The following is a 12,059-nucleotide window of genomic DNA, read 5'->3' as shown; positions in this document are numbered from 1 at the left end:
AGAAATTTGTCTTTGTCATGGCAGCACAGTGTCGTAGCGGTTGGAAAGTCGGCCTGACAGTTCCAAGGTTAGGGGTTCGAATCTCGGCTCTGGATTCGAAATTGCCCATAATGACCGGCGAGCTGTTCAAAGTAGGCTCCAGCCCACCCATGACCCTAATGAGGACAAGTGCTAAAGAAAATGGATGGATGTCTTCTTCATCTCTCAGCTGCCGATATTTCTTACGCGAAAATACAAGTATTGTACACCAAACTTGCAAATGGGATTCACATTTATCTATCTTATTTTTGGTGTACAGTATTTGCATATAAATTGCATTCTGACATGTTTTAGATTAGAATGCGTCACTACTCGCTACTCTAAAGACTATTAAGTTTTGGTACCACCAAAAATCTTCTTCCAGGCTACAATCATTTGTAATTGTGTTGCATATTTATAAAACATTGGTTTGTATTTCCAAAACGCAAACGATTTATTGAGATACTCTCCATACAGCCATTGTAGTCTTACTGTTACTTTTTTTTTTTTTTTTTGTTAGAAAACAAACAAGCTGAGGTTGTTTGGCGTGTAAAACAATTTTTGATCGATACTCAAATATGAAACCACCTGTTGATTATGGAAGTTGTGTTATGAGAGTGTTAAATTGGAGTGCATTATCTTGAGAGGTGTTGTACATGCATGTGGGTTAGAAAAATTGGTCAATAATGTTATTGACCAATTTGACCTTATTGGTCTTCTCTCTTGATGAACACCACACACTGTCAAAGGACTTGACCTGAGATAACCTGTGACTTGACTTGACTTGCCCAAAACAAAATGACTTGGGACCTGACATGTACTCAAATGGACGTTTTGGGGTACAGTGTGCTTGTTTTAAACAAAATGAGTCCTACTGTTAGTGTAAGCACAAAGAGTTTGGGCAAGAGGTCCTCGTTTAATCTAAGCGTTTGTGTCCAAAAGATATGTATAAATATAGTGGCTTAATAAGCCAGGGGTGATACAGAGACTGCTGCTGCTGCTGAAAAAAGAAAAAAGAGAAAAAAAGAAAGTACAGCAGCATACGCAGAGGGCCAAAGAAGTGGTAGTGAGAAAAGTAGAGTGAGGGAATAAGGACGAGTCCGAGAGAAGAGAGAGACAACGTGGCAGCAGCTTGTGTCCCATACAGGAGGTTCACATGAACAAGAGTGCCCTACGTCTAAATTATTATTATGAAACGATCTTAAATACTGTTTACACTCGAGTTGATTTCTATCATCTGATGTCATTATCACCATCAGGACTAGATTAATAGATGTCTAATATTGGGCTTACTTCCATGTAAAGAGCTGTTCCACAATGTCCTCCTCACTGTTATAGTAGAGAGATGAATTCGTCTGGTGAGACCAAGCTAAATGCAATAGAAATGCACAACCCTCAAACGGACTTTATCAGAAACATCAGGCTGTCCCACTTTTATGGAACTTCCTGTTTAGGACAGGAAACTCCAATCTTGCCTTTTCAAGAGTCTAGTCCCTTGAAAACATGAAACTTAGCAACTAATACGGCCAATCATAGAATTTGGGCCTCACTTGTTTTGAAATTAGACTAAACTCACTGTATTATACCAAGCCAACTACCTCTCACGAGTGATTCTCAGCCTCCTAGCCAAGAGTCTAAAACTCATTTTTCCCACTTTAGAATGAACTTACTTCCCAATGCCAATGGCCATTTAGGACTTTTTACATGTGATTCAACATGCACAGAATTTTATCCACGAGCTCAGTGTTTCCAACCTTTATTGAACCAAGCACATATTTTACATTAGCAAATTGTTACAGCGCGCCATCAAACAAAAATGTCACAAAAAGTATGAATACTGGACACTGAAATAAGGCTGATCTCGTCTCAATTTATTTCGTGTGAAATCTGGGCCAATGTCGTTGAACACAAAGCTATTATTCTGCTGCAGAAATGGCAACAGGTCGATGCACAAGTTAATTTGACCTTCTGTCATTTAATGGAGAAGCAATTCAGCATAGATACATAAACAAAAGACACGTTATTTGTATTAATGAATTATGATTTCTGGACCAATTAAGAGAAATGTTATCATTTCCCGTGGCACACATGATGACCGCTAACGGCACATCGATGTGGTTGCACTGGCACATGCAAATTTTGATATTGTATTACTTAATGAGGCAATGACAAAATTATAACCTAAGCCATGCATGTCATGACGATGGCTATAATGCAATCGGCGATTGGCTGGCAACCAGTCCAGGATGGACAGGTTGCCAGCCTCTTGCCCAGAGTCAACTGCGATAGTGTCCAACTCACCTGTCATAGAAAAGGGATGGTGGATGCACAGCTGAGTTCCACTTTAGCCTAGGAAGAAACCATTAAATTTAGGTATAAATCCTAATCAAAGGTGAAGAAAGGAAATTATTTCTAATTATCATACGAATCACTACTGAACTGTTGTTGTCCCAAAGGCCTATTCTTATTGTTTTACATCATTTTCTATGAACAGCTGCTGACTAGCATACATACACAAATGAGTTCATTCGCACAGTTGATGGAGGTTTGTTCTCTACTCGCGTGTCTTCCAGTTATTATTAGTGTGGACTGCACAACGACAAATTATGCCTTTTAAGTCGTATAATGACACAAATGTGTGATGACGGGACGTTGCTAAGTGCTCGTCTCCTTCATGCCGTGGACTTCCAGCAGGGCCCACTGAGGAAATATAAACTCGCTGCAGAGCGGACGGCAGGTAATTGGGGGCTTCACCTCTCTTCGGCAATTTCACACTTTATTGCAGCCGAAATGGGGGGATTCTCTCAACAGGCAATCGCAGAGCACGTGCCTGTAAAGACAACCTAAAGCCAGAGAGCTACTGTTGGGATTTACAGGTGTCTTTATGACGGCTTTCACTCCTGTTCAGGGACTCTATCTGTGTCCGTCCGTGTACACTGTGCACCTGCGTGATTTTGTTTGTGTTTGTGATTTCAAAATGGTGTTGGGCCTTAAGTTAGGGCATACGGTCATCCATTTTCTATATCGCTTGTTCTCATTGGGCTCATGAGCTGGAGCCTATCCTAGCTGACCCTGGACTGGTTGCCAGTCAACCGCAGGGCACGTATCGACAAACGAGTATTCTCACACACACGCGCGCACACACGTGTTCTCACCTACGGGCAAACAGCCACTGGTTTCGCGGTTTAAAAATGCGAATCACCGTTGTACGATGTAGCGAAGTCGCTGATTACAGCCAATGAAAATGCACATGAGCTTTCACACACGCCAAAAATACATTTCCAGGTTTTAAGCACGCGAGCCCCAGCCGGCCGCCGCTCCGCCGCCGAGCTATACAAATATAGTATATAAACTTTACATATATTGTTTTACAACAATAGTTAACAATATTTATAATTTCATTTGTACCTGTTGCTTTCATTGTCGCCAAAAGTGATTAAGTCGCATGCCGAGTATATTCAAGTGGATGGTGGGGAGTTGAGCCACTCTTGCTTTTATTTTCGCCCACTGAGGCGACCCACTTATCTTTTATGCTTTAATAAATGTGATACAGTAAAATGTACTGTATGTGGAGCCTCCAAAGCCTATACAGGCTGGCAGTTTAAATCGCTCAATGTGTGGCCGCGAGTCGCCAGCTGTCATTTTCTTTGCGGCACTCAAGTCGAGTTCGGCCGCATCGTCCGGTGCGCGGTGGGCCTAGCGTGCGTGTTGTTGGAACGTGGGACAAAGATAAACACAAAGGAAGGCCAGTGTCAAGGTTGCGAACCTCGAACCTGAATACTGCGGGGCAGACATGCCAGCCACTACGCTACCATGCTTACATGTGACCTCTTATTGTGAATTACTGTTCACTCCTATTTCTGTACCCAATCACCCGATTATGCTTATCATCAAACTCCTGACTTTGATGCTTTCTGTGTGTATATTTTGCTTTTCTTTGGATTGTTTTTGTTTGATACAACACCTATTCCAAAGAGAAGAATACTGTTTACACTGCAAGCTGCCTGAAATAAAATGACTCACATTTAAAACAGAACAAAACTCGTCAATTGTTTTATTGTTTTTTACATTTTGCTTAATGTTTCATATGGATGACAAGTAACAATGTAAACATTTTTTTCATTTTTTTTTCAAAAAAATTGAGACTGTGTATTTTATTGTTTTATGAGCTAATATCTAATACGTCTATGTGTACCAGTTCTTTTACTGAACTTTTCCCAAAATATCGTCATGTGTCTTGTCTTCAAAAGTGAATTATCATGCCTATTGCAGGCAGCCAATCACAAGGTCTGGAGGAAAAGTAGGCATCAGGGGGGATTTGAGGAAAGTAAGGGAAGGGTGGGAACACGCTGATGTAGAAAAAAGGAGGAGGAGGAGTTTAAAAGGGCATTTTTTCCTTGCTCCTCTTCTCTCAGCAGTGAAAGTTAGGAAAAAATGTGTCCCGCCGCCTCCTTTACTGTCAATCCACAAGTTGGGAAGTGTGTTTCCACCCTCAGGGTGTCACATTGTGCATCCGCCCACCTATAGAACACACCCACGATGGCACCTGGCTCATCCCTCTCTCCCTCCTTCTCTCCCCCTTCCGACCACCAGGGGTGTAGGACGTGTACTAAAAACCAGCCTTTGGCTATGGAGATTCCACATGAGCTTCAAGATTCCTTCCCTCAGCTGAGTCTTCCCTCTGTTGGCGACAAGCTCTGCAGGCTGAGGCAAACCAGCAGCTCGTGGAAGAAGGAAAGCGGTCTGTGGGGGGATGGGGGGCTGGGGGGTGGGTTAAGACCTTTTCAGATGTCTTTGGAGAATGAATCATGGGGGCCTGCACAGGGGGAGATCCACAAGAGAACCACATCTGGCAAAAGGGAGGAAAAGATCGGGGAGGTTGCAGCAAAGCACAGAAATGCTCAACTTTGAATCAAAAGCCAATGTCCCAAAATGCAGATAGAATAAATGTCAAGTGGAGAACATTTCAGAGCTTTGCAGTTAGTTGCAAATGGAGGAGGCTGTAAATTAAGCAGATGTCCCTCCCTAAACAATGTTGGAACGCCGTATAGTAGGCGGGCAGAAAGGAAGAAATGCCTGCGCTCCAGTCGCTTTTTGGCTGCACTTGGCCTTGGCCTTGTGATAACTTTTTTCTCTTTGCTTTTAGAAAACGGTTAGAGCCACGAGAAAAGTGCGAGTAAGAGAGCTCGACCCAGCCACGTCATCTGCAAGTTTTTGTGGCGCAAGATGGTCCATTTCCTAGCATAGTTTTAGCAAACCAAACCTTCCATCTAATTGAGAGAGGCACCTGAAGACAGGACCATTTAACTGTTAAATTGATAACACACACTGACTGGTAGTGTTGCAAATTTTTTATTTTATTTTATTTTTGTACAACTCTAGTGTAAACCTTTCTCGTAACACTGAAAATTATCGTCAAGGTTTCAAATGTCCGACCTGAGAAAAACAATGTTGATAATTGTTAGAGTATCATCATCAGGTCATAACTGTGTGTACAAAGAGAGGGAGTGGTCAAAAGGAAAAAAGAAGGAAAAGAGAAAAAGGGAAGTGTGGATCTTGGAATAAGAACAGATTCATTTGGTTGCACATTCAGACTCTAGTATATTTGTCTTTTGCATATCAGTATTCTTAAAGCACTGATACAAATTATGATTCTTCCAAACATATTTGACATGAAGCATCAAAGTAAAAACTGTCAAAATATGTTGTAGCATTGTCGTGCGGAATCCCCAAAGTCAATCACAATCCTTTCCATGACATTGTTTGACACCGTGTGTTGGCATCTGCTTGCTAAAATCAAATTGTGTAAGTAATATTGTCATATTGTCCCGAGCAGCCATTTGTGGCAATATGGATTGATAGTTAGCATCCAGTTTTTCCTCTTTGCCCCCAGTGGTAACTTTCTGTGGTGGCAACATACCAAGGAACTATGTGGAAGTAAATTGAGGAGCTTCATTTAGACCAAAGTAGTGCTTTGGAATTATTTTGTGGCATCTTGGTGCCAATGAGCTATGTTGAAGTGAGTTGAGGAGTTGTCAGTAGCATCTATAGGCAGTTAATAACCTTTTGGGAGAGGCATCAATCACTCAGATTTTTGCAACTCGCGGCACGGCTCTGCCCCAATCTGGAACACTGAACAGTGTGTGAAATATTGAAATTTTGGTCCCCTAGTTTGCCTGATGAGATGGAAAAAAATGTTCCAGAAAGAATTATTGATACAACTCCAGTGTTTGATCGCATATTAAGCAGGTGTACCGAATAAATAGCCTGGTCATCACCATTTCATTTCATCTTTTGTCACATCAATATACACACAAAACACAGATTGTGTGTGTGTGTGTGTGTGTGTGTGTGAGGGGGGTGGTGAAAGAATTTGTATCTGTGTGTGTGCGTGTGTGTTGACACTTTCAGAGGAAACACCCCCAATTCTTCCACATCTCGTGTCTGACACAGGCTAAAAAAATATAGCAACATGGCGTCGTTACACACACACACGCTCACCTGAGGGTGTGTGTGTGCATACACTAGGGTGTGAATCAGCTTCACTTCTGTGTCAAGACGAGGACGATTACCATGTTAGAAGCTGAGTGTGAAGAGTTACTTTTAAAAGGGACATAGTATGCATTTAAGTAAGACGGTTCCCAGGGGTCTTAATGAAAGGTCTCTGACCCCTAACCTCCAAACTCAAACGTCACAAGAAGTACTTACTGTATATATACGTGTATATATATTGAAACAATGATGTCGTCTTGAATTATTTTTAGTACGCAAATAGTAATTGTATGACCAGTGTCTGAAATTGAATAAGTTTCCATGGCGTACGAATGTGCCACAACACAGTCGTTAGGAATCACTGGTGTAGCGGATCAGTACATGTGGCGCATGCAGCGGATGCATTGGCAAACAGAAATGCCCCACCGGACTCATTTTGACAACTTAGCCGAACAACTTAACCGAACATACAGTAGGGGTATCTGTCGGTTATCAGAAGCTAACGCTGGTAACACTGTTACCTAACACTGCAGCTCTGCTTACCTTATGGCTTTGACAAGATAGTGATTCTGTGTAGTCTAGCGGCGGGAGAGCAGGCAAACTCCACACAGAGATTGTTCAACTGAGATTTGAATGCCACACATGCTAACCATTCTGCCGGCAAGGCACTGCTGCCCTCCTCGTAGAATTTAGGCCACTCAGGTCACAAGTCCCGAAGTTTTACGCTGCTTGCGTGTTGATGGCAATTTGTAAACCGTAATTTCTTACACTTGCCTCGGACCTTATATTCATTCATGTGCTCAAGGGGGACAGAGGGGCCAGTTCATTCGTCGTTGAGGTTATGTTAAAATGTGTATGTAAATAATAATGCACTCATTTTAAATTTGATTATTTATAGTTAATTTGATCATAATTAATTAACTAATTATTTTCTTGAAATAAATGAAAAATGTTAAACGTTAAACTGTTATGTTTTTCTTTTTTTCCCCCACTAAATCAATTGACAATTATTCACTGAGATAACTGGAAAACAAACATAACATCAAAATAAATAATGTTCGTCATTTCAGGTAAAAAAAAAAAAAAAAAAAGAAAGTACATTAATGCAACAAATATTACAGGACTTTTGATAATGTAAATGCTCGGTGGGCCAGGTTAAATATTGGTGCGTATGTGGCCCTTTCTTTGCTCACCCCTGATTTTGAGAGTTGAAGCTTTTTAAACAGTCTATATTCTGTCTTCTAATGTTTTCCCTTTTAAAATCTATTGTACACCATAGTCGGAATTTGTAATATACTGTAGTTGTGCACACATTTGGTGAGTGACGATTGTACTATAGCGATGCTTGTGATTAATACGAGTTAATACTTCTTGCTTGACCAAATGTGTTTAGTCAGTCATGCTTCTCAGCATGTTTGAATACAAAGTTTTGCAGAATGATAAAAAGAGCAGAAAGTTCAGGGAAGCCAGACATGTTCTCTTCCTCCCCTCCTCCACATCCAAACCTCACAGTGGACACGTGGAAGAATTTTCTGGTCATCATGAAATTCAGCTCGGAAAAAAGAAAGAGAGAGAAAGAAACAGAAGAGGTGGGAAAAGAAAAGAAAATGTTTTTCTTTCTTGCTCAGACTCCTCCTCTGTTTTATGAGTGGCTGCTAGAGATCATCTGGTCAACGAAGCGAAGTAGGAGGGAAAGGAAGGAGAAAAAAGGAGAATGTAAAAAAAAAATAAATGGAGATGTGGCAGGATATAATAATAGCATATAGAAAATAAAATGAAATGAAGGGAAGCATTGAAGTGAGTCTAAAATGGGAGGGTTCTAAATGATGCCTGCTTTGACAATTTACATCTAGGCAGAGTTCATTTCTTCATGAGCATGGAGGCTCCTGTTCTTCTAAAAGAGACTGTGACATGTCCATACCTGCTTCACTGCCCTGTTTCAAACAAGGAATGACTGAGAGCCAATGCGCAAGACCCCCAATGTGTTGAACACAACTCCATCCATCCGCCTTCTGTGACATTACTATCAAACCGGAACTTCTTCAGACTTCACTTTGTGCAAAAAAGAAGACATAACTACATTACAAGTATGAGTAAGCTGTCCAACGAAAAGCACATTTACAAAATGCATTGAGGTTCTTCTTTGTATTTGAAATTTTGAGAAAAGTCCACTTTTTAGATGCTTCTTATTGGACGGTGACACCATGATTATATTTCTCTATGGGAGATTGTAAGAAACACATTTTTAAATTATTATTACATAACTAAAAACTATATTAACTTTTATTGTTTGTATTACAACAACCATACATTACCAACAAACTAAACAATGGCTCTAAAAACATTTCATTAGGTACACCTGCACAATGTGAACCATTAAAAAAAAAAAAAAAAAAAATGTATTGTTGTATTTGGTTTGCAGGAGTGCACGACTGCACTGTGCCATGCTGAGAGGTGTTTCAAATATTTTGATCATGTCGCTAAATGAAATAACCAAATTAATAGACACACCTCTCAGTATGACATATATATCATTAAATATGTCACCGATACGTCACAGTTTTATTGTCTTTGTAAAAGCCGAGCTTTCGTGTGACGTGTCCTTAATGTGTCTCAATTGGAATTTGTATTGATTTCTTTATTTTTTTAACGGGTTGTATTTATACAGCCATATATTGTTATAGTGATGATACATGTCTATCCATGAGGGGACAAAATGCTCTAATATAAAAAATGTCTTCTCACATATAGGGAACACACTTAATCGGATGGATTCTTGCAGAATACAAAATGGGAGCCTCTCTCCTGCAAGCAATAGTGGCCTCCTCCACATTTTTTTTTTTTTAATTCCATCCATAAGTTCGACAGGGAGAAAGAAATGGAAGGAAATTCAGAGCAATCTAGTGACGGGGAGATAAAGAGTGCAAGTCAGGGAAAAAAAGGCTGTTTTCAAGGTAGACATGAATGCAAGGAGAAGACGAAGATGAAGAAGTCGAAGAAGAAGATCAGCAGAGTGCAGATTCTAACCAGATGCAAAACGTTCGCAGTGGATGTCAGCCAGCAGGCATGTGCTCATGCTTTAACTATGTAATGGGCCGCCTGCCCTACCCTTAAAGCGCCCTCCTCCATTAACTTCCCCTCCCCTCTATTTACTTAAACCACCCTCCCTGTCTTTCTTTTCTACGTTTTTTTGTTCTTGTTGTTGTTGTTTTTTACACTTACTCAAATCATGCTAATCCGTTCTTCATATTTCGTCGTCTATTTCCACTTTGGTCACTCACAAGAACCGCCTGCAGTTGTTCGTCAATAGAAATGGATTTGAAAAATAGCATGTTATGAAGATAAAGCCATGTATCTATTAGGCTGTTCTTGTTTATACATCTTAATAACCCAGTCAGCAGTCCACAGGCTGCGTTTGAGCAGACTACTCACAGTGATGGTGATTTTCCATTGAGCAGTCGTCAAACGCAAGTGAGACAGAGAGAAAACCCAAAAAGGAGGAGCCATGCTGAAAAGAAAGAAGGGGGGGGGGGGGAAACATCTGTAATTCTCAAATGGAATTTCTTCCATCATTGTCCAACTCTCTGAAACCACTCCCCCGACGTCTGTTAGGGGCTTCAACGACGCACAACGACAGAAAAACCCTTTCGGGTTGCCTTTGAGAACATTTGACCCAATATTGAAATCCAATTACTTGGCGTGAGCTTTGGGTCTTGTCACTGTTCGAAATCGGGGTACAGTAAAGTCGGGTTTTCTGTTTTAGGGTTGGCGCTTTGGTAGGGGAGTTTGTTTGGTTCATTGTGAAGGCTGTCCAAATGGGTTTTCTCTTTATCCACGCGCTATTTAAAGATTGACGGCCAAGTGAACATGGATCAAATCTGGCCTCGTGCACCATTTATCATTTTCTGTCCTTCAAGTTACAATTTACACTGATATACTTGTGTATACTTGGCAAATAAAGATGATTCTGATTCTGATTCTGATTCTGATATCTCCCATGCATCTTATTATTGGGTTACAAAATAACTGTTAGTCATTGTGTGATGTCCTTTACAAAATGACAAAAAGAGGTTCTAAAACCGGTGGGCTCTGTAAGCCATGATTTGGGGTTCAGCAAAATAACTAGCAAGGAATTATTATGTTGCCTTTTTTTTTTTTTTTTAAGTGCAGACCTATATATGGGGACTGCCGTGCCAATTCAAAAAAACAAAAGCAAACAATAAACCATCTACTCTTCCATACCGTAGCTTTAGGCCAATTAAAAGCTCTGATGATATTGTGACGTAAATTATAACTCTGGCATCCCATCTTCTGCACATTTCTGTCTTTCACGCGGTCTTTTGTCTTATTGAGTTCTAAATAATTCCCATGATTATTAGAGATGCACGTGTGAGTTGTTTTTAATCGGTGTTAGGATTATAAGGGTGTCCTTGGAAACAATTCTCCCTCTTTTGACTTTTTGTATACCAGGGTGTTCTTAAGAAAACATGGTTCATCCACATTGTTTTATAACAAACTCTGATAATTAGGTTTATTCTAGCAACCGTCTTAACTGTCATAAAGTTGTAATAATAAGGTAACCATGTTTGAATAGTAAGAAAGAACAATAAAACATGAAGTCGCATATGCTGATGCTCGACGTGTCAAAGAACGCCACGAAAAGCCAAAGGAAATAGTGACATAGTCCTTTAATGATTTTCAAACTGAGGTCTAATAGGCAGCTGTGTATAAAATCAGTTCCACGGTGACAAAATCATGGAGCATGTAAACGTTCACGTACACACAGCAGTATAGCCACTGAACACCAAACGCGGAAGGGCTGCGTGTAGAACCCATTTAGCGGCGCCCAAACATTCTCCCATTTCTTGAATTGAAAGGAGCTACTGCGCATGTACAACGAGATTCTGTGGGGAAAGATTTTTGCTTCCCAGGGTGAAAACACGTCACAAAGTCAGACAACACAGATGAACGAAACAGCTTTACTCATCATTAACTACTGTATATAATATTTATCCTGCTCATGTAAATATAGATATACCGGGACATATATTCAGAAATATTTGTATTTTGTGATTTCATTTTTTTTTTTTTTCTTTTCGCGCCTTCTTATTCAAGGTAATGTGGTGCGGCACCCAAGCGCCCGCTATTGGACAGTTGCCACTGCGATATAGGCTGATGTCTCGCGTGGCATTCTCCATGTCTGTACAACTTTAGTGGTGTATTTTTCCTGAAAATGTTGATTTACATTTTAGCTAGTTAAAATACCACCATGCAGTATGTTCAATTTGTCGTAACTCAGAAGGCAACATTATTGTTCTGAAAGTTTGATTTTGTCAAACAATTTATGTATGTCTGTTTACTGATAACGTGTATGTCCAGATAACATGTGAACATAGTCTAAAGAAAAAAAATCTCGAATCCTGTCTCTGCTCTACATTGATAGTTGGCATGTCGTAAAAAGATACCAAGGGTTCCGCTCCACCCAGCCTGCAGTGATGTCATCAGGCTGGTCCAAACGGTCACACAGATTGGGGGGGGGGTGACTTTAT

This window comes from Phycodurus eques, chromosome 20 (assembly GCF_024500275.1).
Source record: "Phycodurus eques isolate BA_2022a chromosome 20, UOR_Pequ_1.1, whole genome shotgun sequence".
Classification (NCBI taxonomy): Eukaryota; Metazoa; Chordata; class Actinopteri; order Syngnathiformes; family Syngnathidae; genus Phycodurus; species Phycodurus eques.
The sequence above is the reverse complement of the archived record's forward strand: the minus strand, read 5'-3'. Positions refer to the sequence as shown.